The sequence below is a fragment of the Miniopterus natalensis genome, chromosome 10 (genome assembly GCF_054644295.1).
Source record: "Miniopterus natalensis isolate mMinNat1 chromosome 10, mMinNat1.hap1, whole genome shotgun sequence".
NCBI classification, from domain to species: Eukaryota; Metazoa; Chordata; class Mammalia; order Chiroptera; family Miniopteridae; genus Miniopterus; species Miniopterus natalensis.
The window spans coordinates 64,603,940-64,630,785 of NC_142090.1; positions in this window are offsets into that span (position 1 = coordinate 64,603,940).

The following is a 26,846-nucleotide window of genomic DNA, read 5'->3' on the forward strand; positions in this document are numbered from 1 at the left end:
AAATTAGTCACAGCAAGAATTACTAACAATAACTAATCATAAAATAGAACAGTTATAACAATATACTGTAAAAATGCTATGCAAATCGCTTTGGGGCCATTATTAAGTAAAATTAGGGTTACTTGAGCACAGTTACTGTAATACCTTCATAGTCTCTCTGATAACTGAGAAGGCTAAGTGATTAATGGGCAGGGAGGCTATACAGTGTGGACACGCTGGACAAAAATATGATTCTGGTTCTGGGCAGGCCGGTGGACGATTTCATCGCAGGAGTCAGAAGAGCCCACAATTTAAAACTTACTGAATTGTTTATTTCTGGAATTTTGAATTTAATATTTTGGACTCTGGTTGACCACGGGTAACTAACTGAAACTGCAGAAAGCAAAACCATGGATAAGGGGTCATATACAGTTGTGTGTTGTATACAGTTATACACACTTATAAGCTTCTTTGGTGCTAAAGCAGTTGTCAGGCTGCCTTTGAAAGAGCAGTTCATCACAGCGGCGTTCCGGGTGCAGCGCTGCAATGTGTCCTAGGTCAGCCGCAGCCGCGAGGCACCGGCCCTTTGCTGCACTCAGGGCGCTACTTAGAATGTGTTACCATGATGCTGATGTACTGGAATGTAGCAAGATTTATTCCAAACCCTATTTTGTTAAAAATACTTTATTGCTTTGGAAATATAAATATATTTGCCTCTATAAATAATAACTAAAATGTTTTAACAAAAGGAAAGTATACTGCATAAAATTTTGATATTGAAAACCAGGACACATTCTACTGAGGCCATGTTGGCTGGAAAGATGTCCCATAGTCTATGTCTTTAGTCCCTCCCCTTTTTTTGGATACTTAGATTGTTCCTATTATTCTATTATTGTCAATATTATAGATATGTTTGAGGGTAGCTTACCTTGTATTTTGAATGATTTGTTTAGCATTCCTTAAAGAGGAATTATTGTGCCTGTGTCTAAAATACATTCTTAGACTATAAAAAAAAGTCTAAATTTCTTTCCCGAAGCTTGTATAATGAGACATCCTGTGGAGCCTGGCAGGAAAAACTGCCAATTTCAAAGCCATAAGCATTTTCTCCCATCGAAAAAGAAGATTGGAATTTACCTTTCAAGCTAACTGTTTCTTTAAACGGGGAGAATCTCTTTATCAGGCCATTTAATCAAGCAGATTTAAAGTAAACACCCTCAATTGTCCTTGGAAAGGATTTGAGTGGTTTGAAAGTAAACCAAAGGAAGAATTTGTAAATAATTATGTTAAAACTTCTGCTTGGAAATAAAAATAGGTCAAAATGTATCAGATAATTAAAACTCCTCAGATTTTACATAAAACAAATATCCCGTATAATTGTTGTTAATCTAGGTTTAAGCTGTTTATGCCTGAACAGTTTTGCTTATTTTAACAGAAGGAGATATGTGCTGACCGGCGATTGTGATGGGTCTAGACTATTACAGCCTGATCTCTGTCCCTTACACAGAAGAAGTAACTGCAAAGGGCCTGGGGCTGTGATTGTGGGTGAGCAGGTGATGGGCTTTAACACTGCACACAGGTACCATTGAGAACTACTCTCTGGAGTACAACTGTACTCTCCAACTGTCCACAGTGACTCCAGAGGTAAGGTTTCTTTTTGAGTAGAAGAAAATGTTTATCCTGAAAAGAATATATGTTTTCTGCCCACCAGTTTAAGGCATAAATTGTTGGATCCTGGATTGGGCAGGGTGGGATTGAGGTATGTTGGGGGAGAGGGAGGAAGTAAAAGAAAATTATTCTTTCTTTGGGATCAGAGGGTCAATGTTTTCTGAGATCCAAGGCAATGAGATGCTTTAGATCCATGATTAATAAGCCTAAATGTACAACAGCATTATCAGGAAGGAAAAATCCGCAAGCTCATGAGAAATATCTTTTGGTAACCTAAAAATCAAAGGCAAAAGTGAGCAACAACGGGTGTTGATTTGAGATAAAAAAGAATTGCAAATCTAGGAAGCACTGATCCAGGCAGAAACCCAAATAGTGCAAATAGTATTCTGATTGGGAGGTTAAGGCAAGGGGTATTTATGAAAATAGCAAGGAATCCATAATTACATGGATAGAAGAAAGGGATTTCTATTGGTGTTAATAAGCCAAGGAAGACATTTCTGTAGGTGCAAATAAGCTGTTTTTCTTTAGCTGTACATGGTGATGCTAATTCTAAAGAATGTCTTTAATTTTCAGTCAGTAGCCAGGGTGTCTGCTTTCCTGTCAGCTTTGCAAACAGTTGCTTGGAACAATGTTGCTTTCTTTGGCCCAGCCCAAAGGTTATTTTGCTCAGTTGAAATATTCGGAAAGTTTCAGGAGTAAAACTTGCAAGAGGGTCTCTCTGGGCTGATGGCTTAGATTCCATTGTGAAGTGGCTCCATTTATATTATTTTTCACACTTTTTGCATCATAGAGTAAGGCTTTCATGTAAAGTTTTGATTGTACCATTTGACATTAATATTAAAAATATAGAAGGGTGCTCACTGCACTTGACAGATTGCTTCCTTTTATTTAGAACAAAAAAATAAACGAAACACCCTGTCTATTCAATTTTAGAGTACAGACCTATTACCCATGAATTAGTCTGAGAAAAATTATACACTACTTCTCACAAATAGAAAATCAATAGTATAGACTAACACTTGATTATAACTAAACATTAGAAGATGATAAACTATAGCTCTCAAAGTATATAGGACTCAAAGGAATCCACAGATCCCTGAGAGCTTATTTTTAAATTATACTATTTTGAACACTCCACAGTTCACCCAGGTGAGTCATACGGCTCCAGTTAATAGTGATTGCAGATGTGTCTCCAGAGTCACATTTTTCTAGTATTGCTGTTTTAGAACATGCAAAATGATGATTAATATGATGATGAAAAATATCTCTGTATTATAGGGTTATACATGTTAACACTAAGAGATGTAGAAAATTAGCATTCAATAAAAGTCCAAAATATCATGTCAATGCATTTTTTGATGAAGAAAGAGTAATTTTCCCTCAAAAGCATGATATATTTCTTGTGAATGTCTGCTTTTAGGAACCAATGGAGTGGGAGTCCTTTAACAAGATATTTAATGAGGGATTAAAACTTAGCCAAAAGACAGTGGATGTATTTTTAAATGGACCCCTCTCCAAAGCGAGCACTCCATGACTTAACGAGAAGTGTTTCTGGATTCCATCCTACGTAGCGCCATCTTTGAAGTAATATATCATCTAAGCACCTTTTTCTGATGATATATTACTCAAATGCATCATCAGCCAGAGTGGTGTTTCTAATGATTTATAAGTCCACTAAATCATCAGAGTGAGGTGCAGCAATGATCCAGTATTCAAAGATGTTTCCAGATGGACAAGAAAGATTCAGGAGCAAATTTTAGAGATGAGCAATGGGAAATCAGATAAAACAGGAAAGAACAGTATACTGAATATCAGTCTCCTTATTTTTAAGGAAACATATCTTTAATTGTTTAGTCATTAGTAGTGACTGACTAATGTATTCTTTGGTTCCATCAGTATTTTTTCTGAGTCAGTAAATACAGAATAATACTTTCAGGGCTGATGATTTAAAATGATGAACAACAAACCTGAATGATTGTTATTTAAAAACAACAATTAAAAATACGAGAAAAAGAGCTTACAATTTAGGCCTAGAGAGACCGTCCATTACAGGCAGTCTTAGATTTTAGAAATCAGGTGGTTTTACTACAGCATTGCTTACACAATGGAGAGAAAACTAGTTGGCTGTGTTTTTAAGATACTAGTTTTAAACTGGTTGGATGTGTTAACTTTTGAAAATACAATTTTTCTACTTTTAAAGAACCTTATACAATCAATATATGTTAATAGTAAAACAAACTTCAAAGAAGACAAACACACAGATTACAAGTAAAACTTCACTTTCAGCCCTCAAACTTATTTATGTGCTTAAAGTAATTCCAGCAGTTTTGTGTATATCTTTACAGATTGATGCATATTATGTATATTTTATACACATAGCATCATTCTATACATATTTTTAAGTGACATATATTAAACGTGAAATATTTATTTGTGGGAGGGTATTATACAACTATAATATGCAAGATATCAACTAGAGAGTCAATGTGTATCCTTGGTGTCTGAGTAACATTCTGAAGTGAGTAAGAAAGATGCCGTGCAGAAGCTTTTAATTTGATATAGGCCTATTCGTTTATGTTTGCTTTTACTTCCCTTAACTTTGGGATCAAATTCATAAAATCCTCCCTAAGACCAAGGTCATATGTTTAGTACTTATGCTTTCTTCTATGTAATTTATTGTTTCAGGTCTTATATTTAGGTCTTTGATCCATTCTGAGTTAATTTTTGTATATGAGGACAAACAGTAGTCAAGATTCATTCTTTTGCATGTGGCTTTCCAATTTTCACAGCACCATTCCTTGAAGTCTTTCTTTACTCAGTTGTATGTTTTTGGCTCCTTTGTCAATTAAACAAAAGGCAGCTAACCAAATGGGAGAAGATATTTGCAAACAACAGCTCTGACAAAGGGTTAATATCAAAAATATATAAAGAACTCATACAACTCAACACTAAACAAACAATCCAATTAAAAAATGGGCAGAGGACCTCAGCAGACACTTCTCCCAAGAAGACATATAAATGACCAACAGATATATGAAAAGATGTTCAACTTCACAAGCTATTAGGGAAATGCAACTCAAAACTATAAGGAGATACCACCTCACACCTGTTAGAATGGCTATTATCAACAAGACAAGTAACAAGTGTTGGAGAGGTTGTGAAGAAAAAGAAACCCTCTTTCACTGCTGGTGGGAATATAAACTGGTACAGCCACTATGGAAAAGATTATGGAGGTGCCTCAAAAAATTAAGAATAAAGTTACCATATGACCCAGCAAACCCACTTTGGGGTACCTACCTGAAAAACTTGAAAACATTTATTTGCAAAGATATGTGCAGCCCTATGTTCATTGTAACATTATTCATAGTGGCCAAGATATGGAAACAACTGAAGTGTCCTTCAATAGATGACTGGACAGAGAAGATGTGGTGCATATACACCATGGAATACTTCTCAGCCATAAGAAAAGATGAAATACTGCCATTTGTGACAATATGGATGGATCTTGAGAATATCCTGCTAAGCAAAATCAGACAGAAAAGTCAGGAACCATATGATTTCACTCATATATTGGATATAAAAGTGAAAGAAACAAATGAACAAACAAAAAATACAAACAAACAAAAACTCATAGGCACAGACAACACTATGGTTGGTTACCAGATGGAAGGGGTTGGAGTGTAGTAAAGAGTGAGAGAAATCAAGTATATGGTGATGGAAAAAAGGTTTTACTTTGACTGGTGGGTACACAATGCAATATGCAGATGATGTAACAGAACTGTACACTTGAAAACTATATAATTTTATTAACCAGTGTCACACCAACCAATTTAATGGAAAAAAAAAAAAAAAAATGCCTTGGAGAATTGAACCTAATGGGAAGGCTAAAATAATTAATATTTTAAATCTAATTTAACATAAGCCTTTGAAATATATTAAAAGGAACGTTGTAATAAATATTTTCCATAGCTATCAAGAGCAGAAAAAATCAATTTATTTTCCTTATGAAAACTGTACATTAGAATAGATAGATGTGCCAAGGTTAATTTTTAAAATGCTGACTGAAGGTTGGTTATTGCTATTCTTTCTCTGATTTAAAGAGAACAGCTTCTCATTTATCCAAGGTTGCCTAAAAGCAAACCGAAAATGGGCTAGGAAAGTAGAATCACTTGGGAAATTGTATAAAGATTGCAAAGATCCATACCGGAATACTAGGATTCAGTAGCGAAGCTTAGGAATCTGAATGTTTACATTTTTCAGGTGATTTTAATGTACACCTACGTGTGGAATCTGTTTCACAAGATATCCTCAACTCTTTTTGCCCCTGAATTATTACCCAATTAACCTCTTGTATCATTTGATTTAAGTAATTCTATGCAATATAGCTTCATGTGAACAGTGAAGTGGAAAAGGCAAAATGTGTTAGTAATTCCTGGATTTTCAAGATTCAGAAACCCGTCACAACCCAAGATTCAATATTTATGTCTCTGGGATAGAAGATAAGGGTGTCTTTAGTTAGGTGTCTTCTTCTGTTTGGGGTACGCTTTATCAAAAAACCTACCCGCAGTACCCTGAGACCCTGGCAATTGCCTTGGGATATTTGTAATCTGTCTCTGTCTTGCAAGATTCTATTTTTACAATTTCCTATTTTATTCATTAGCTTTAAGCAGGTCACAATACTTTGTTTTGTTATCCACAGCCCCTCAAAATTTATTCTCTTACTTTGCTGATACTGAAGAGGTTTGTTTCTGTTTTACCAACAGCTTATCGGCCTCCTGCATTTGAAATGTTTGTCTACATTCCCCCTCAAGAATCGTTTCCTTTGCACCAAAGGGACTTTTTTTTTTTTTTTTAAAAAAGGACATGTCTACCATTATTGTTGTCATTTGATAAAAAAGTCATTGTGACATGGAAGCATAGATCAGACTAATGAATGTCAGAGGGATGGAGGAGGGCAGGTGGGTAGGGGGAAGAGATTAACCAAAGAATTTATATGCATATATGCACAACCCAAAGACATGGACAATGGTGGGGAGAGGGACTGGGAAGGGGGAGGGGGGAGAAAAAAGGACATCTGTAATATTTTAAACAAAAATAAAATAAAATAAAAAGTCATTGTGATATGTAAGAATTATCTACTTCTAGTTTTACTTAGTATCTTGTTTTAAAATATAACAAGTGGATTGTTGACCTGAGAAAGTCAATGCTTAACTGTACATTTTTCCTTATTATATGTATTTAGGACAACGAAATTATTAAAGAAAACTAATTTTTTTAAACTTGGTGAATTTGGAAGCTTCCCTTCCTGCCCCATTGTTTGTTTGTCTCCCTCAAAAGATGAAAAATAAAATAGAATCAGAAAGACAGCAAAATTGAAAGGGAATGAGTAGTTCTGGCAATAATAGGTAAGTGTTTTTGTGAAAATAGGTTATGTTTATTATTAATATTAAAGCTACAATTCAAAATAAATGGACACAGTTTAAAATAATTATTTACCATAATTACATATACGTAAAAAAATGTTACAATTTCTAGTAATCTCGGACTGGAGGGTATTGAAGTTAACATTAAAATGAGAACAAAGTTCAATGTAGGGCCTCAGTGCCACCGTCAATAACCTGGACCCAAATGAGATTCAATAAAGTGGTTGTTACTTCTTCCAGGGCAGCGACTGCAACTGAAATCTTCCCTAGAAATGTAAGAAATTTTTGGTAAAAGCTGAAGTCTTAAAGAAAGATGGAACCTTTGTGCTCAGAATGGCTTTCCTGGTTCTGAATTTAGTACCTCCTGGACTTGGAAACGAAACAGATATCAGAGATGCTAAGGGCAGATTTAGGTTTGAATACTGAGTCTGAAAATAGGTAAAGTACTTAATCTAACTAAATCTCAGATTCCTCATATAGACAACAATATTATTATTATCCAACTCAAAGGATACAAAAAGGAAGAAATGAGCTAATTCATGGGAAGTCCTGAGCTCAATGCCTGGGTTACCATAAGCAATCATTTTGTGGTAGTGATCATTAATATTTCTTAATAATCTCCTCCTTTTTCTTTATAGGAAATTTTCCTAAGTAAACAAAAAAACAAACAAAAGTGTGGAGAGTTTAGCTAAACTACTCCATGGTATCTCTGCCTCAGCATCTATTTTGCTTGGCCAACTGGCCTGTGAGGACTTTAAAATCTCCCTAGCCCCCTCATACAAGTGCATGCCCCAGATAACAGCTCACAGAGTCACATGCAAATGCGAGTTCTTGGTATGACTTCTTTAACAGCCCTTGTGATAAACAGTGACCCCTACTTACAACCTTCCCCTTATACACCTCTTAAAATAAGACTCCCATGGAGCTTATCCAAACACCACTCTTTTTGGTTTGAGTTGATCAATTCAACCTTAGCCTGGGGACCACAAAGCATTCCATTCATGCTTCCTAATAGCCGTCCACCTCTCTCTGCCTACACCCTGCCTTAACCTCTCCATGTGGCCCCTTGTGGCACAAGGCCATGAACTTTCTCTAGGACCTGTGAGTGATAAAGTTCTCTATCTCAGTTTCTTTTGTGGCCTTTTGTTGAACCACAGGGGCTCACCATCTGGCTCCCCAGGACTCTACTTAACAATGTTAATTTAGCAAAATCATAATACTCACATCAAATAATCAAAACAAACACCCACTTTGCTGGATGAACCCTCAGAGAAGGCTTATCAGTGGGATTATACTGACCACATGCCCATCTTGCATGGACAGGAAAGTACAGACCATTTACATTTAGGTTTATGTATTTTATATTTAAAAATTAGTTCCTCCTCAAAATAGTATATTTTGATTAAAAGTATATTTTTAAATGTATAGGGAAAAGTATATGGACAATGGTTAGAAAGAATTACATAAATATGCAAAAAGAAAATAGTTCTTTTATGAGATTGAATGTATAGATGAGTAGGTCTTACTTTGATTTTTGTTTTTGTTAACTTTCCTGCTCTGTTTGTCTTCTATGCTGCCTTACCAAATTACAACAAACAAAGTGGCTTAAAAGAACACTTTTATTATTTTAAAATACTGAAGGTCAAAAATCTGGTAGGGGTGGGTTTCACTGGACTAAAATCAAGGTATTGGCAGGGCTGTGTGCCTTTGGAGGCTCTGGGGAGACTCCCTTTACTACCCTTTTGGGTAGTTGGCAGAATTCAGTTCCTTGCAGCTACAAAACTGAGGTTACCATTTTCTTGTGACCTGTAAACTGAAGCCTGTTACTAGTTTCTAGAGGCTGCTTACATTTCTTGGTTTGTGGACTCCTTCTTCCATCTTCAAAGCCAAGAAGGGGAAGAAGAAATCAAGTATTTCTCACATTGCATCTCTCTGACCCACTTTTCTACTCTGCTCTTCCACCCTTAAGGACTCATGCGGTTACCCTGGGTCCATCTGGATAATCCAGGATAGGAACTATCTGCCTATTTTAAGGTCAGCTGATAGGAAACCTTAATTCTATCTACAAATTCAAATCCCTTTTTCTTGTCACTTAACATATTTACAAATTCGGGGGGACCAGTTTGTGGACATCTCTAGGGACCATTCCACTGACTGCTACAACAAGTTTCAGCAAAAGAGAACCTACATTTTTCATGTCCAACATTGATCGCAATCCCAGTCATTCATCTCTCCTATCTCTAAACAGATACCAAAACCTCAATCTATAAATCCTTTTTAATTTCTCACACATTCTTAATTACTAAAGTCAGTTATACATATGTTATAAATATTAACCCTTCATTATCCCTTGAGCTCATTCTCTACTTTTAATCTCACAGGTACTACTTTAGTACAAACTCATATTCTTAACATTGCTACTCCACATTTCTACACAACAGCCAGTATATTCAATTGCAAATGCTATTGTCATAATATAATTTCCCTGATTAAAACTTTTTATTGCTTTGAATAATATAGTGGAGGAGTCTTCATTCCTCCACTATAGGTGAGGGATTTCTCTTTATGCTTTCATATTTACCTCTCTCACAATAGGCCATGCTGTTACCATTATCAATTTCCTTGTCTATTTCACCCAGTAGTTTGTAAACTTCTGGGAAGCAAAAAGTATGCTTTTTACCTTGAGCCCTTGAGTTGTTTTATAGCATGGCAGCTAGTATGTGTTCAATAAATAGGTATTGAGTAAATGATTAATAGTGATGAAAACGACATCTGCCCTGTTTAGTTCCACAGGCTTCTTAAGGTTCCAAAGAGGAAAGGCATGAAGAAGTCATTTGTAAAATGCATACTACACATTTAATGCTTCGTAATTTTTTAATTTACAAAATAAAATATCTATAAAGAGTATCATAGATTAACAATCCATTTGATTGACTTCCTTTTTGGCACATTTATACTTCACTGAAAATCAAAGATTTTAGAAGCTACTTTTAGAAACCCCATATTGACCAATTTATGTACACTCTGTAATAATATTAAATTTCAAATAAGGCAGGGAGTTTGCCATGGTTAACCTACTTTTACATCTATCTGGAATCACAAGTCTTCTCCAATACTAAAGCATAGACCATGTCATGGGAATCCTGACATGCTGACAACTCATTTCTACTAATTTAATAGTTGAATGAACAACAGTTTAGAAATCAATGGATACTTCCTCCCTTGTATTTTAAACAACTGCTCCGCTGTACGTGTTGGGCATGGGGTTAAATTAGAATCTGAGTGGGAGTATAAATAGTATAGGGGATGTATCTTCTTATCTAAGCCTTGGTCACAGCTGGGCAGAAAGTTTAGATGCTTATAAACTGACAAATCTGAGCACTCAGTAAGCAGCAGAAAATTACTATTTGAGTTTAGGTCTGGATTTTATGAGTGTTTCAATAAAGTCATATTCAGACTAAAGGAACATGCTCTTGAGGACAATCTAAATGTAATGTAGTTGTTTACAAAATAAATATATCAAAAATAGCCTTCCGATATACTAATGTCTATTAGAAAAATATGAAAAAATATCAACCTTATTAGCAATGAACACATACATTTTCTAAAAGTAAACTTGAGAAAGTTATAATACTTTTTAAAAGGTCACCCAATAATATCTGTATAAATGAAAAGATGCATGCTGATGGATGGAGACTTTTCAAATTGTTTGGACTCCAGTTATCCCTAAATTGGTTTGTAATTTTCATCCCTGATTTTAATCCTTGATTTAAAATAGTCATCAAAATACCAAAGTAATTTACTCACATGAGTAAATAATGTTAAATTTTATTTTGAAAGATAAAAAAGCAATGGTAGATAATAAAATATTAAAAATAATAGCAATGAGGACTTAGCTGTATTGAACTATAATTAAACTTTCCAAAAATTAAAATAATGATGGTATCAGAAAAGAAATATCACCTAATAGAATTGAATATAACATTCTAAATCATTATTATAGAAAGTCTTAGTATATCATTAAGGTATAATTTTAAAGCACTGGGGAGAAAAGAATGATTCCAGAAATGGTATTAGAAAATGGGGAGGGGTAAGTTGGAAGCCTTATCTCATGGCATATATAAATAAAGCCTACATGAAATAATGAGTTAAGGAAAGAATGGAAGGAGGGATGAAAGAAGGAGGGAAGGAAGGAAAGAAGGAAGGCAGGAGGGAGGGAGAACGTAAGTGTCTAAAAGCAAATGCATAGGAGTATGCATATAATACCAAAAAAGGATGGTAATATATATAGCAAATGAGAAAATGAACTCATACTCCTCTGAACAGTCAAACTGCTATGCTACTTGGCCCCCATCAGGTAATCTCAGGAAGTTTATTCTTCTACAATTTTTATCAACTGTGTGATGTTTTTCATAAGCATGTAAGTGCTTACGTAGTCTGAAGGGATGAGTAGATTTATTAGGTCTGGAGTTAAAAATATGAGAGATGAGCCTGAAATGTTTTGCCATACCAAACAGCAACTGAACTCTCAGAGACTTCCAGTGTCAAAGATGCGTCAAAAGAATGCAAGAGCCAAAATGAAATGATTTCTGACGGCAAGCCAAAGATGAGCATCAGTAAGAATTATAATGGCATCAATAAGAATGATAATGAATTTCAATACATTGTATACTTTTAATTAATAACATATCATTGTAATACTAAAGAAAACAAAGTTTTTCCCTCCTTTGGTTGCTAATAACCAAGGAAGCGATTCATTATTTTGAAAACTGGTATTACATCATTCTACATTTTCTATACAAATTCTACCACAAGGTAACCAAATAGCTGTTCAGAAGTTTCTCTGTATAGAAGTATTCCGGTAAATAAATAAAGAAGAAGTGATTGAATTAGAAAATCACTGTTTTGTAATGCAAACTGAATTAATGAATCATAGCAATCATTGCCAATGGCTGTTAACATTCCCACAAAAGATGTGCTTCCTGATGAAAATATATGCCAGGTTTGAAGTATTCTTCCCTAATATAGTTACAAGTACAGTATTAATGCCAGAAAAACACGAATACTACAGATTGAGGGTACTGTAAGGAAAATCCCAATTCTATAAAATCCTGTAGAACAAATGACCTGGTTTCTCAAAAAAAAAAAAAGTGTAAGTAAAAAGAAAAGCGATAGAGAGGGAACTTGTAGAGTCTTACATGTAACATACGGAGTTTATTTGGGTTCTGAATTGAACAAATAATATAAAATTTATGAGATAATCAGGGAGATTTGAACACTAAATATTTGATTATGTGGATTATTTATTAATTTTTAGGTATGATACTATTTTATAAATACATACTGAAATATATATTTATTTCATCTGTATATAGATGAACTAATAAAAATCTGGATTTTGACTTAAAATATCTGGGTAGTTAGAGAAGTGCATTTCATGACTTTTTTCAATTATAAATAAAAATTTTACTTTTTATACATACATTTATTTATTCATTTATTTCTTCATGCTGGGATAGCTTACTTCAAGGATGCATATTATTTTTCCCAATTTAAAATATAAAAAACAGGTTTATCCATGTTAGATTTGCTTTTTTATTTTTTATTTAATAGTTTACAGTTATAATGAACTAATTTATGTATATCAGACTTAAGGAGTATAATTAAATAAATCCTATGCCTTTAATTCTTATTTGATTCCAGAAATTAATTTTGATATTGTGTTGTTAATTTTTAATCTGTGACCGTATTATAGTGAATCATTTACTGTGTATTTGAGAGAAACTCTAATCAGATGATATAGACTCTATTATATCTAAACAAAAACTCATCTTTATCAAATAACATGTTTGTATAAAAAAGAAAAAGAGAATAAAAGAAATGAAGGCTCTGAGAGCCATTCTAATTAAATCAGCATGTAGCTACAAATCTCCAACTACAGATAAGTGACTAATTAGACAATTAAGATTAATAAAAAATTTCTCTTGTGTGAGATTAATTACAAAGGATGAGTGACCGTTGAAGATGTTTTCAGCTAGTCTGATTTTTAATATCCCTGAACCTAGTTCCAACCAATGGAAAATAATTCAAACCACTCATGAACTATTTTACATTTTCAGGTTTTTATGTTTCTGAAGGTGTTCTTCAAGGTAAGAGTTAGCTATTTTACTCAGAGTCTCGAATTGCCATGGATCAGTAAAAACAAGACATGAATGCAGCATTTTTTGAGAAAAATATGAATGACTACTAATAACAATATTCATATAGAACTGAAAACTAAGACATGAATTAAATATTCAAAGTGTACATAGAGTTCAACTAATTTAATAATTGCATCAAATAATTGTTTTGGTTCCCAGGCTAAGGTACACTATCACTTAGAGATTCATTCAAAGAGTCCCAACAGAAGCCAAAAATAACAGAGGCTCAAAAAGATGGAAGCCTAAAGCAATCTCACATACAACGAATTATGAGAAAAGCACTCCAGGGTAGGTCTAATACCTTTATTGTGTCACCAGAACCCAAGATCCTTTAATTTTTCTGCTTTACTCTCCTTAGCACGTCTTTTCTACCTTCAAGTTTACCTCATGTTCCAAAATGTCTGGAGTTGCAGACATTACACCTGGACTCAAGCAAAGAAGCAGGGGAATGCAAAGGAACAGCCCACAAGGGCTCATGCTGGGTGTGTGTCCCAGTCTGGAGGAGCGTTCCTGGAAGTTCCTCTCGGCACCTTCTGCTTACAAGACAAACTATGGCATCATTGGCAAGGGGTACCTATAAAATAGCTCAGACAGTCTTGTACCAGGTATCTCACTGCTTGGTTTTGCTATTGTTTTTGCTTTTAATTGAGGAAGAAAGTAATGGCTGTGAAGTAGGCAACTAGCTATGTTCTTTTACTCTGAAAAACACATTGTTCTTAGATGTACCTACCAAATATCCAGAAGCTCAAAGAGTTCAAGTGGCCATTACTCTGTCCCTAAATTTTTAATGTAGGCCATTATTATTTGGTACAAAATATTTATATGTTTGTGTTCAAGTACTTAGAAAAAGCTGTAGCCCTAGCAATTTTTGCTCAGTAGTTAGAGTGTCAGCATGAGGACTGAAGAGTCCTGGGTTCGATTCCGGCCAAAGGAATGTACCTCAGTTGCAGGCTCGATCCCTGGCCCCAGTGGTCCAGACCTGTGTGGGAGGCAACCAATTGTGTCTCTCTCACATTGATGCTTCTCTCTCATTCTCTCTCTCCCTCCTTCCACTCTGAAAAGCAATAGAAAAAATATCCTCAGATGAAGACTAAAAAAACCAAAAAAACAAAAACAAAGAAAAAGCTGTTAACATGATAGAAACAACTCTGGGAAGGCTACATTTTCTTAATCGTTTTACTGTTAAGAGAAAGGTGCCCAACATAGTAAGTTGTATTAAAGCACATTTTTACATTAATTTTAAAGCATATTTTTCTTTAATTTTTAAAAAATTGTTATAAGGGCCCAGCCAGTGTGGCTCAGTGGTCAAGCATCTACCCATGGACCAGGAGGTCACAGTTCGATTCCTGGTCAGTCAGGGCGCATGACCGGGTTTCAGGCTCCATCCCCACTAGGAGCACGCAGGAGGCAGCTCATTGATGACTCTGTCTTATCATTGATGTTTTTCTCTCTCTCTCTCCCTCCCCCTTCCTCTCTCTGAAATCAATAAAAACATTTAAAAACATGTTATAAGGGTCATGGGATTTTTTTTGGCTGAAAAGATAGAGCCTGTAGAATAAATCAGTTAGACTTAGGCTAAATATTTTTTGCTAATAAATGTGTCTGCAATTGAATTTGGCTAAAAATCTAGCTAAACATCAGACAAATTTCTCTAGAGAAGTATCCCTTGGGAAAGTAATTATCTTATTGCCAAGAATGAACTCTATATAAGGAAAGTCAAAGGGACTAGTTCAAGATAAGGGGATCATGTGAGAAGCGAGTGTGTCACCTGCATGAGTCCCTTCTCAGAACAGGGGCTCAGTCCTTTTGTAAAGCTCAATACAGCTCCATCCCGTCATCTCCTAGGACAACTTTCTCTTCTCATGGTCTGTTTCAGTCACAGATTTTTCCATCTGAAATGGTGACTTGCTTTTCCTCAGCTTATTTACTCTTAATAGCTGTTAAATGAACTAAATACTTAATTACTTTTGATTCAACTGTGATCTTCTCCTTAGAGGACTGTTGTTAGGAATCAAAACATTCTTGGGATAAGGTTTGACTAGCAAAACTCTGTTCTCCAGAAGAGGATGCTGAGATGGAGATTGGGGTACAAGATATTGATCAAATATCAGTGTCTGTGAAGTGAAGGCATTGGAATTGAAAAGAGAAAGAAGTTGAACAGTGATAGAGACCCAACAAAACCTTGGGAAACCTAGTGGGGGAGCCCTGGGGCGAGAATTGTTCATCAGGCCAAAATGGCTGTACCCTTCTATCCCCACTTCACTCAGTCAATGGAGCCAGAATTCCCCGGGAAAGTTTGACTTTAGGAAGGCAACTCTCCTTAGCTCAGGCAGACCAAACCCTAAAAGAGCTGAGAAATGAAAGTTGCCTTCTGACTGCATAATCCATAGCTAGGTAGAAAATTCTTTTGAAAGGGGATCAGGGAAGTGCATCTTCATGTCTACCAATCCACCCCAAAGTGATCCTCCAGGATTCTGGTGAGCTTCTTTTCCCAAGAAGAAACTTAGGCAGGGATGGCTGGGAGGGGGTTGGGGAGTGGGGCCAACTATAAACATTACCATTGTAGTTGGTATCAGGCTGCAATTGATGCTATCTCTCTCTATTCCCTTCACTCTCAACTATCATCTTGCTGGGCTCAACAGCTTACCCTAGCGGTGTGACAGAGGCTCATCCTTGAGGAGCCTGACCCCCTGGTCATCCTGCCTTTCTCAGACCAGTTTTACTTTACCTGCACCTTCATAGGCTCAATAGGGCAAGAGAGTACAAAGAGGCACCAAACTGGCTCAGCTGGGTTCCTCACATAATCCTCTCTTCCTCTTATATAACGACATCTCTACCTCAGTCGTCATCTGCTCTGAGATGCATCATGTTATTTCAGCCTTTCCAGTGGGAAGAGTTATATTCATCCTGGTCAACATCCATTAAGGAGAGGATATGCTATGGACCATCAGAGCAGAATTTAACATTTTTAAGGAGGGAGAAAAGAAGAGTGAGGGAGAGAAAGAAAGAGAAAAATGTTTATCTTTACAGATTCAAACATCATCACAGTGGGGCTATGAAATGAAATACAGTAACCATTAAGCATAAGGCAGATAAACTACTTAGGATATTAATCGATTATGTTTCAGAGGCAAGGCAGAGGCACCAATTAAAAAGGGTTAACACAAAATAGGAAGTTGATGCCAGGGAAAAACATGTCATTGGGTTGAAAGGACCTATGATAAGATTCATTCACATTGAATCGTATAGAAAAATTCATGCAGAGATTGTATTTATTATTATTATTTTTAAAAATATATCTTTATTGTTTTCAGAGAGAGGAAAGGAGAGGGAGAGAGAGAGATAGAAACATCAATGATGAGAGAGGCACCGATTGGCTGCCTCCTGCATGCCCCCAACTGGGGGACTGAGCCCGCAACCCGGGCATGTGCCCTGACCAGGAATTGAACTGCGATCTCCTGGATCCTAGGTTGACGCTCAACCATTGAGCCATGCCTGGCCAGGCCAGGTCATATTTTTTAGATGATAGTTTCCATGTATCTTACCTTAAGCTTTCAGATTGTACTCCCCACAGCATCTAATCAAGCCATGTTGCTTATTAATATAAGTTTTTTGAATTGAATTGGAATAAACAGGAGGCATTCTTGAATATTTCCCTCATTCAAATTTCATTTACTTAGAACTGTTCTTCAGTAAAGGTAATATATTTTCCACTTGGAGATGTCAGCAAGTGAATATTTCTGGGCAATAACTACCAGAAAAGAACCAGCTAAACCAAACCACAAATGGCAGCCCATGCTGTTGGAGAGCCCCACTTCTCTCTCCATGACATTCGGTTGTGACTCCAATGAGAAGTGTGTTCCCTTTTGGTAAGTTACTTAGGAAAAATCCATATGGGTGAAAATTCCTGTTCTAAGAAAATTGGATAATATTCTCTAATTCCTAAATGTTACTTTTGTTTCATTCTTTCTAATATGCACAACCTGACAAGTAATTAATTTTGCCCTGAACTGTTACTGTACCCTTACACCTGAGCCTAATCCGTCTCTGCTCCTTCCTCCTAAACACCTCATCTCCCATTTATCTTTAGCTGCAATCCTCTGAATCTCAGCCTTGGCCTGGGCAGTCAGCCTAATCATTTCTCCTTGGATTAGGCACTACTGAGCCATGTCCACTCAAGAGACTACTGGTAATTCTCAGCTTGCTTCTCTCAGCATCATTGAGCAAAGCTGTTCTTACAGGTTGGACTAACTTATCCACCTTAAAGCATGAGGCTTTGGGTGGTAGGATAATCACATTTCTTCCTCTTTTGAGTTTATCACCTGATCCTTGGCAGCTTTCACTTTCATTCCAATTTCAGATTTAAAACCTTAAATGTTACTGTACCATAAACTGCTGTGTATACTCTATCATAGTGGCTCCATCCCTGTTCTTAAACCTCAAATTAGATATTAAACTATTTTATTTATTTATTTATTTTTATTTTCAAAGTATTTTTATTAAGTTTATTGGGGTGACAATGATTAATATGAACATACAGGTTTCAGGTGTGAATTTCTGTGTTTCAAGATCTGTACATTGCTTGTGTGATATTAAACTATTTTAAAGGAAACTTTGTGCAATGTGAAAATTTAGTAAACATGAATTGCATAAAGATAAAGACTGAGAGGTTAATCTAATAATTTTTAACATATAAATTTCTAAAGTTCAGCCTTTTATTCTCCCTGTTACAACTGTCCTCAAACTAACCTGAATTGTTTCTGGAAAATTAATTTGAAGAGCCATCTCATGGTATAAAACCATACTGATTTCCTTCATCTTAGTGTTAACATAAAGTAGAGGATTTCCACCACGAGAGAAATTGGGTAATCATTATAATTTGTCTGGTGAAAATTTGCATGTTGATGGAACAAAATTTGCATGTTGTTGGGCTCTGAACTAGGAAACCTGAATTCTAGTTTCACGTCTGACTCTAACTAGATGTGGCACATTATTTAATATTTTTGGACTACAAGTTTCTTATCTATTAAGTGAGGGGATTTAACAATCTTATTTCAAAAGTCCTTGCTGAATCTAAAATGATAGATTCTATTCTATGGAACATTCTTGAATCAGATCATTAATACTTTATGATAATTTTTATTGGGCAATGACTCCTGCTAAGTAAATATTTGCATACCAGCAGGAGGATGAGATTCTGTGAAATCAGACTAATTTTTTTCCCACAATGCAAAGGCAATTACTTTTATAATTGGATGGTTTTTATGTTATTGCAAATAAAAGCATTAAAAACTCTAATTTGAACTGTACTATATTTTTTGTATATGGTAAATAAATTAAATATGGAGCTTTTAAAAGTTTATATTCAGATTTCTTCCAAACTTTCTTGAATCTACACTATACTCACTTGGTAAGACTGATAAATATATCCAGTGAGGCAACAGTCTACTCAGGAGACTATTCTCATATGATGGCTACTTTTGAGGCAAAATCTAAATGATAAGATAGATTTGAACAACATGTCACCACCAATTAAAAAATATTAAAAGTCTGTGTACCTCTCTGCTATACAGATCTGATAAAAATGCTTTACCTCAAAAATGTTCATGATGATAAGTTAAACTAATTAAATATTATATGAAGAACATCCATTGTCATTCAATCTACTTGGGACATAAGATATTTTAATATAATCATTGAAAAGTGCTATCCTTGGAGAACCAGAGACATGGAAACATGGACTGACAGATCTCAGAGGGAAGGGGGTAGGGGAAGGAAGAGATTAACTGAAGAACATATACGCATATACGCATTGCCTAGGAATACAGACAGTAGGTGGGTGAAGGCCTGGGGTGGGCAGGAACTGGTGGTGGAGGGCAAGGGGGGAAAAAGGGGAGGACATTTGTAATACTGTCAACAATAAATATCTTTAAAAGTACTGTTTTAGGCTGTTGAATTTTCCAAAGGAGTGGTAATAGTTCTGATATAAGTCTAAAAATTAAAATATTTTTATCATTTCATAACTTGTACACACTGATACCTATTATATGCCTAGCCTAGCACGGTGCTAGTTGTCATGGAAGCATAAAATCTTATTAGAAATTATACTCTCATCATCATTTTTACAGTTTAAAAGGTCACAGTATCTGTATATTACACATTTTAATATTGTCATCTGATAAACTATACTTTTCAGACCCTATTTACATTTTTATATTATATTTTCTATTTATGTTTGATAATATCAACAGGCCAAAACAACATGTCCTTATGCTTTTACAGACTTCCTGAGTATGCACTATTGACTATGCAGTCTTGTCAAATATGGATCTAGCTGATTTTTCCCTTTGTTAATGTTTGTTTTTGTTTTAAACCTATTCAATAGGAAGAGTTTTGTTTAAGGCTAGAATCAAGGGCTTTAGTGAAGTGCAGCCATTTTAACCTGCTGAGTTTGTCACATCTTGGAAGATGACATTTTATAATTGCTGATGAAGCCAGGCATGGGGTGTTATATTGATAGTGCATAAAGCTTATGATCACTAAAGAGAAATGGTTTACTGAAAATGCATGTAAGAAAGCTCCTCTTAAAATTAATTTTTTTTTTCTTCAATTTAAACCAGCCATCCATGTTTATAACTATGTTAGCAAGGAAAACTCAAGGACCAAGAAACTGTAAGGCATTTTTCACCTGAGTCCTACATGCTCAACACTGACAAATGGATTTATTAAAACACACACACACACATGCACACACACTCACACATTTTAAATTTTTTTATGCTTTTACCTTTTCAATGTTTGTAACACTTTTGATTAAATCAAAATATAGTTCTCCCAAATGTACTCTGTATAAAGAATATTTTTCAACCCTCTCCCCCACAAAACATAATTTAGAGAGAACATTAGACAAAAAATGAAACTGGCTTAACTTGGTTATTGATGTAAGATTTCACAGGTCTTAAGGATTTAGAAATAACTTGTAGCTGTTATTACACAGAATGGTTCTATAAAACAGGTCCTGAAAGTTTAATGTGATATAAACCTCACTTTGTACAAATAGATTGATCCATTTTAAAATAGGAATATAATGGGGAACTAGGTACATAGGTTCACTCTTAATTCTTCTTATAAAGCTTATAATGTCATAGTTTCTTTTTAAAAAGAAAAAGTTTTTTATTGATTTTAGAGAGAGAGGAAAGAAGGGGGGTAGAGAGATAGAAACATCGATGAGAGCGAGTCATTGATCGGCTGCCTCCTGCACATCACCCACCAGGGATCATGCCCACATCCCTGGCATGTGCCCTGACCAGGAATCAAACCACGACCTCTTGCTTCATGGGTTGATGCTCAACCACTGGCCACACTGGCAAGGCAGTTTCCTAAGATTAACAGTAAAAAATGTTTAACTTAGCTCTCCCAAATACATAGGGAATGAAATGTTAGAAAATAGCTTTAAAAGCAGTCAACAACTTCTATGCTTAGCAATTGCTTTGTCAATTTTCAACAGCTACAACTTACTAGGGGTTTACACTGAAATAGTAGAAGATGAATCTGTGTGCTTAGCAAATTTTCAAATGTGCTAATTTATATTTAATTTCAAAATTACTGTTTGTTAAATAAATGGCTGTTACATGGAGCTGCATTTGCTATATGTGCATGAATTTCAATAAAAAAAAATTCAATCCTTTAATTTAAATCTAATTTCATACAGTACACAGTACCAGGTCCTGAGGTAAGGAAAATGGCAAAAAACGAACCAACCAAACAAAAAAACAGAAGAAGGGAGAAAAATACTTTGCAAATTTGAAATCAGATTTCCTTACCATAGTCTTAACACAGTAAATATTTGAATATTTGAGTATTTTATGAGACATTCATGTAAAAAAATAAAAAGAGACAATTTCAAAGTAACATTCCAATAAATAGAATTTAATGTTATTTAAACAGAATTTTTCCTTGGTGCTGAGGTATTACTAATAGAGCAATAAACTGAACCAAACTGCTTAATAATAATGTGCTTCCTAGGTGAGTTGAGCTCTATTTTTTTTTCCTTAATATGAATATCAAATTCTAAACTTCTATACTTTGTGTGCTCCACTGGCAACTTCTATCACCCGTTGGAGGGGAAACCATTCCAAATGACTGTGCCAACATGCCCTCAATTCGGTTCAATATATCTGTTCCTTAGGATCACAGAGGAATGTTGTCTCTGCTCAGGGCCCTATTCAAGCCATCTTGTTCCACTTTCAGGAGAGAGTCATTATTTCCCATCATACAGCGGATCATCCGATTGCTTTTCCTTTCCTGTCATTTCCAAACACCAATACCATTTCATATCTTAACCAGTCCGCAATCTGATCTCTTTGTGTTCCTCAAGTCTTATTTATCCTTCAATTATTGAATGCAAATTAAATCAGTTATGTTTTTTTCACAACTCCACATTTAGACATATTTTCATGCTCCAAACAATTAGCCATATTTTCCAGGTGATTTTACGTAAGCAGGGAGATGAGAGGAATTATGCAAGCAACTGGGATTCTGCCACACCTGACAAATTTTATTAATGGTTAAGATTCTCATCTCAGTTTATTAAAGAGTAATCACTTATCTGCAGCTACACAGCTACCAATGGTGAAACTAACAGGATTTCTGCATCCATTACCCACCTTCATTCTCTCCACTTAAGAGGAAAATATATTTTAAGTGAGAATTCTGTCTGCTTTTAAGACCCAAGAAAAGAGATTAGCAATTGAAAACTGTACATTTCAGAAATTCTTTTTTTGAGTTGGAATATAGGATTTTTAAAACCTTTTTTTCCTGTGAATTAGAACTGTTTTTTGTCTTGTTTTGTTTTGCAAGAGCCTGCCAATTTGAAGGCTGACAATTTTCCATAAATTTGGAAGTAGTCTGTAAACACAATTCAGAAAACTGTATTGCAAGAGATAGAATATTGATTTGCTACTTTTCTCTGTGCTTTAATTAATATTTTTTAGTTAATGGAAAACACATAGAGGAACTATGTGCATCTATGCCATCCGCCCTCACCCACCTGAGCCCACGAACTTGCTTTATTTTTTCTCCTTCGTAGAGAGAAAAAATATGCTCACTAGTATAATGATCGCACATTCAAAGTAAGTATATAAATAAATAAAACAAAGGGGTACATCACTTAAGATACAATCAAATTGGAGTTTAAAAAATGGTCAAGTAAAAGTACCTTAAGCAATACAAACATTCATGCTCCCACTTTACAGGCCAAAGTTAGGCGATTCCAGAGTTGTGGTTTGGTGACACTAACGTGAACCCAGGTCTTTCACCTTCTCTCTGCTCTGCAGCTCTCAGCGTGTTAACAGTGTCTCCTGCCATGGCCACTGCATGTCTGTCTTAACTTTGGGAACCACATTCTCAATACCAGCAACCTAAGGAAGGAGAGTGAGAAGCGACTGATTCTCCTACTTGACTTTGTAGCAGAGAAGAAACTCTTTCCCAGTAGCCTTCCCGAAGACTTCCCTTTGTTCTCACCATTGAAAATTGGGTCATATGCCCACCCTGAACCCAAGGACAGGCAAAGGTGAGTAGGTCAACTAAAATTGCTCAGCTCAATCAAAGTTTATCCCTTACAACCAGGGCAGGGGCGCACCTTTACTGAGTATACCAATGCCAGCCTCAAACCTGAAGAAATACATGTCGGAAAAACAATGACTGTTGGATAAACTACACACCACTTCTACCACCGGAGCTAAGCAGTTTTAATTACATTCTCATGGCCAAAGTTTTTTACAAAAGGTAAAAATACATGGTGTGGGAGGTGAAGAGAGTGTGAATTTTCAAGTACATATAATGATAATCCTGAAATAATTCTCAGAAAAAAACATTTTCAGCTTAAATGATCTTGCAATTAAAGGTTAGCCCATGTAGGAGAATGGCATGCATGCCCTGGGAAGAAGGAAATTTAAAACTATCTTGGGAGAGCAGCTGTCACATCACTGACTGCCTGTAGGTAAATGAAATCTCAATAGTTTATTAGCGCTTACTTGGATTTTTGTCTAGACTTTTTGTTTGTCGGAGCAGTTTCCTTTCCCCAGCTTGCCATCATTAATTCAGCCCTGTCCACCCTTAAGAGATCATCTCCTTTACTACACCTGCCCATCTTCCACTTTTCAAAAATTGTGGTAAAATATAGAGAACAAAAACCTTGCCATTTTAACTTTTTTCTTAAATATATCTTTGATTTCAGAGAGAGGAAGGGAGAGATAGAAACATCAATGATGAGAGAGTTGTCGTTGATTAGTTGCCTTTTGCACCCCCCCGACTGGGGATTGAGCCCTCAATCCGGGCATGTGCCCTGAACGGGAATCGAACCACAATCTTCTGGATTCTAGATGGCTGCTTAGCCGCTGAGCCACGCCCGGCAGGGCCATTTTAACATTTTTAAGTGTAAGGCTGAGTGGCATTGAATTGATCTACTCTAGGAACGTCATAAAAGTGAACTCTACAGCATTTGTCCTTTTGTGACTGGCTTATTTCCCTTATTTCACTTAGGTTGCCCCAAGTAGTAGCAGATATGAGAATTTCCTTCCTCTTTAAGGCTGAACAATATTCCATTGTATGTATCTACCACATTTTGTTTATCCATTCATCAGTCAATGGATACTCGGTTGTTTCCACATTTTGGCCCTAGTAAATAATTTTGTTATAAACCTGGATGTGCAAGTGTATGTTTAAGTCCCTGCTTTCAATACTTTTGGGTATTTACTCAGAAGCAGTATTCTGGATCATATGGTAACTCCATTTCTAATTTTTTGAGGGACTTCGGTACTATGATCCATAGTGGTTGCACTATTTTACCTTCCCACCAGCAGTGCACAGAAGTTCCAATTGCTCCACATATTCGCCAACAATTTTTCTTTTCTTTTGTTGTTGGTGGTGGTGGTTTTTGTTTGTTTGATAGCCATCCTCGTGGCCATGACATGCTGTCTCATTGGAGTTTTGATTGGTATTTCCTTAATGATTAGTGATGTTGAGCATCTTTTCAAGTATCACATTTCACTTTTAACTCACTTTCTGTCTTTTTGTTCTTTGACTGCTTTAACATCTTTTCATCTCTGCTTTCTCTATTTGCAATAAAAAATACACCTTAGTTACCATTCAGGTCAAATCTCTCTTCTTTGTAAAAACTTTATGATTACTGTTGTCATCTCAATATGTCCTTTCCTAGACATCAATTGTGCTCTTAAAGTTGCTATTATTGTAGTTTCCACACCTTGATATGGGTTATACTTGGATACATATGGGTCTTTTTCTCCTACTTGACATAACTTTGTTCTTATTCATCCTGTTTTTCCTAACATCTAGAAATTCTGAATTAACTCACTCAAACAGAGAAGCCTTTTATTTAGAAAAATTATTTATTTTTTGTATATTAGTGTGTAGTTTTATGCGTGATTATATCATAAAGTATAAATTGCATTATTTAATTGGTACATATAAGTATTTAGGTAAAATATCTAAAATGGGTACATTAGATATTGATATCCTCAATATCTGATAGATGGGTAAAAGAAAAGATTATATCATTTATGAATATATTACATAGTTCGGAATACTTGCCGGGATGTGCAATTGAATAGAAATTTGGTTACTGTTTTATTCTTTTGATTTTGATAATATTTATATCCTGCAGCTAAACTAGATTTCCAAAAGAAGAAAGGCTTTCTAAGTTTCACTGGACCTTTCTAGTAAATATAAATTTAATCAACTGTACTATTTTCTTCTGTCATACTCAAGTGGGACAGGCAGGGCCAGAGATTTGACTGTAAAGAACAATCTGTTATTGTATGTTCCTGTGACAATTAGCACTATAAAATATTGTACATGTGTACATTGAACCCCAAATCAAGGGAAACCTTTACAATATCATATCTTTGATAGTCATAATGCAGGATTGTATGCAGTCCTCCTAGCAACTTAATCAAGAAGCAAGTACTCTCAACATCAGCTTCAAGAAAGAGCAGGTATTGCTAAGAACAAACAGCATTTTCATGCACTAGATTAAAGCATCTTGCAACTACTGAGGGGTTGTAGAGAAGAAATGAAATTACTGCCTGGAAATCTAAGTCCCTATTTCAAACCTACTATCTTGGTTTCTGATATTGGATTAAACTAAAAATCAGGAAATAGTATTATATTTTCATACCCTGTCTCTGAAAATAAACAAATGCTAAGTTAAATAAATCATTTTTCTTTTGACATTATACTAACAAAAACTTAATGATTAACTTACTCTGATATTGAATAAAAGTATTAACTGGAAAAGAATTGATGAAGAAACTGCTTTTTTTCAACTTGATTTGGTCAGTAAATAATAACACAGATGTACCAGAGATCAGTTCCTAAGGCATGTAGTGCAAAAGCCAACCTCGAATTAGCAAAAACCACTTAATTTAAGTGCAGTAGTATATTCCGTGGAAAACCACATCAAAATGTATAGACTATTTCAATGGAAATTACTTTAGGTTTAGTTTTGTCTAAGGCATAAAAATAGTAGGTATCATCTACTATCATATTCCAAAATGGTATTCCAGACCCTCTAGGGTGGCCTTTCAAGGCAGTTCATGGAGAACTGATGTTCTAATCCTTCCCAGTTTTAACACTCAAATGAAACTGGAGAGGCCAAGTAAAGAGTAAGCTATGTAATTCTTTTGCAAAACTGTGATAATTATTTTGAATTTGTTTAAAAGGTAAGGTTCTGGCTACAGCAACACATTCCAGATTAGAGAGTCCATTAAGGGCCACACATGGAAAAGACACAGTGCAGAGTTGTTCTATGTTCTTCCAAACAAGGCTATCTATGAAAGAAAGGATAACTCAGTAGAAAAATGCTGTGAGGGTTTACTCATCACTGGTTGTCCAGAGGTTATTGGAAGCTGGTCTGCCAAGAAGGGGATGATACATTAGGATACTACAAAGCCCCTTCTCCCTCAAGAAAGAAAGAGTGACTTTTGTCACATACCCAACAAGAAAATGCCAAATCTAGTTTAAAATTTAAATGAGAATTTCCTGGTCTATGGATTCTTATTCTCACCCCCATCTTTGATGCTGGATACATCAGAGCAACAATTAGCAAACTAGGAAGAGGGTACATGTAGATTTGAAGAGATAAAATAACATGAGCACTTCCCATGGCAGTCTTGTTGCCTGCAGCTGGCTCAAATTGGGCAGGGGATAAAAATTAAAATAAAGGTTAGAATATTGATCATTCCAGTGAACTGGACAGTATTATTGAACAGACTAATATTTGATTAAAATGAGTGGAGAACTTTTTTTATTATCTGAGAGTGATGGATGAGTTATGCTCCATATTAAGACTATATCCAGAGCCAGAAAAAGAATTAGCCATACAGAGTGGATCCTATTGGACAATGAATATTTGGACACTAGGTGTATTCATTGTTACTGAAATGACATTGCTTTTAAGCCCCTTTACTTATTTATTTATTAATGTTTATTTTTGAAAGTATTACAGATGCCCCCCTTTGACCCCCTTCACCCCACACTCGTCTTCTCCCCCATGTTTCCA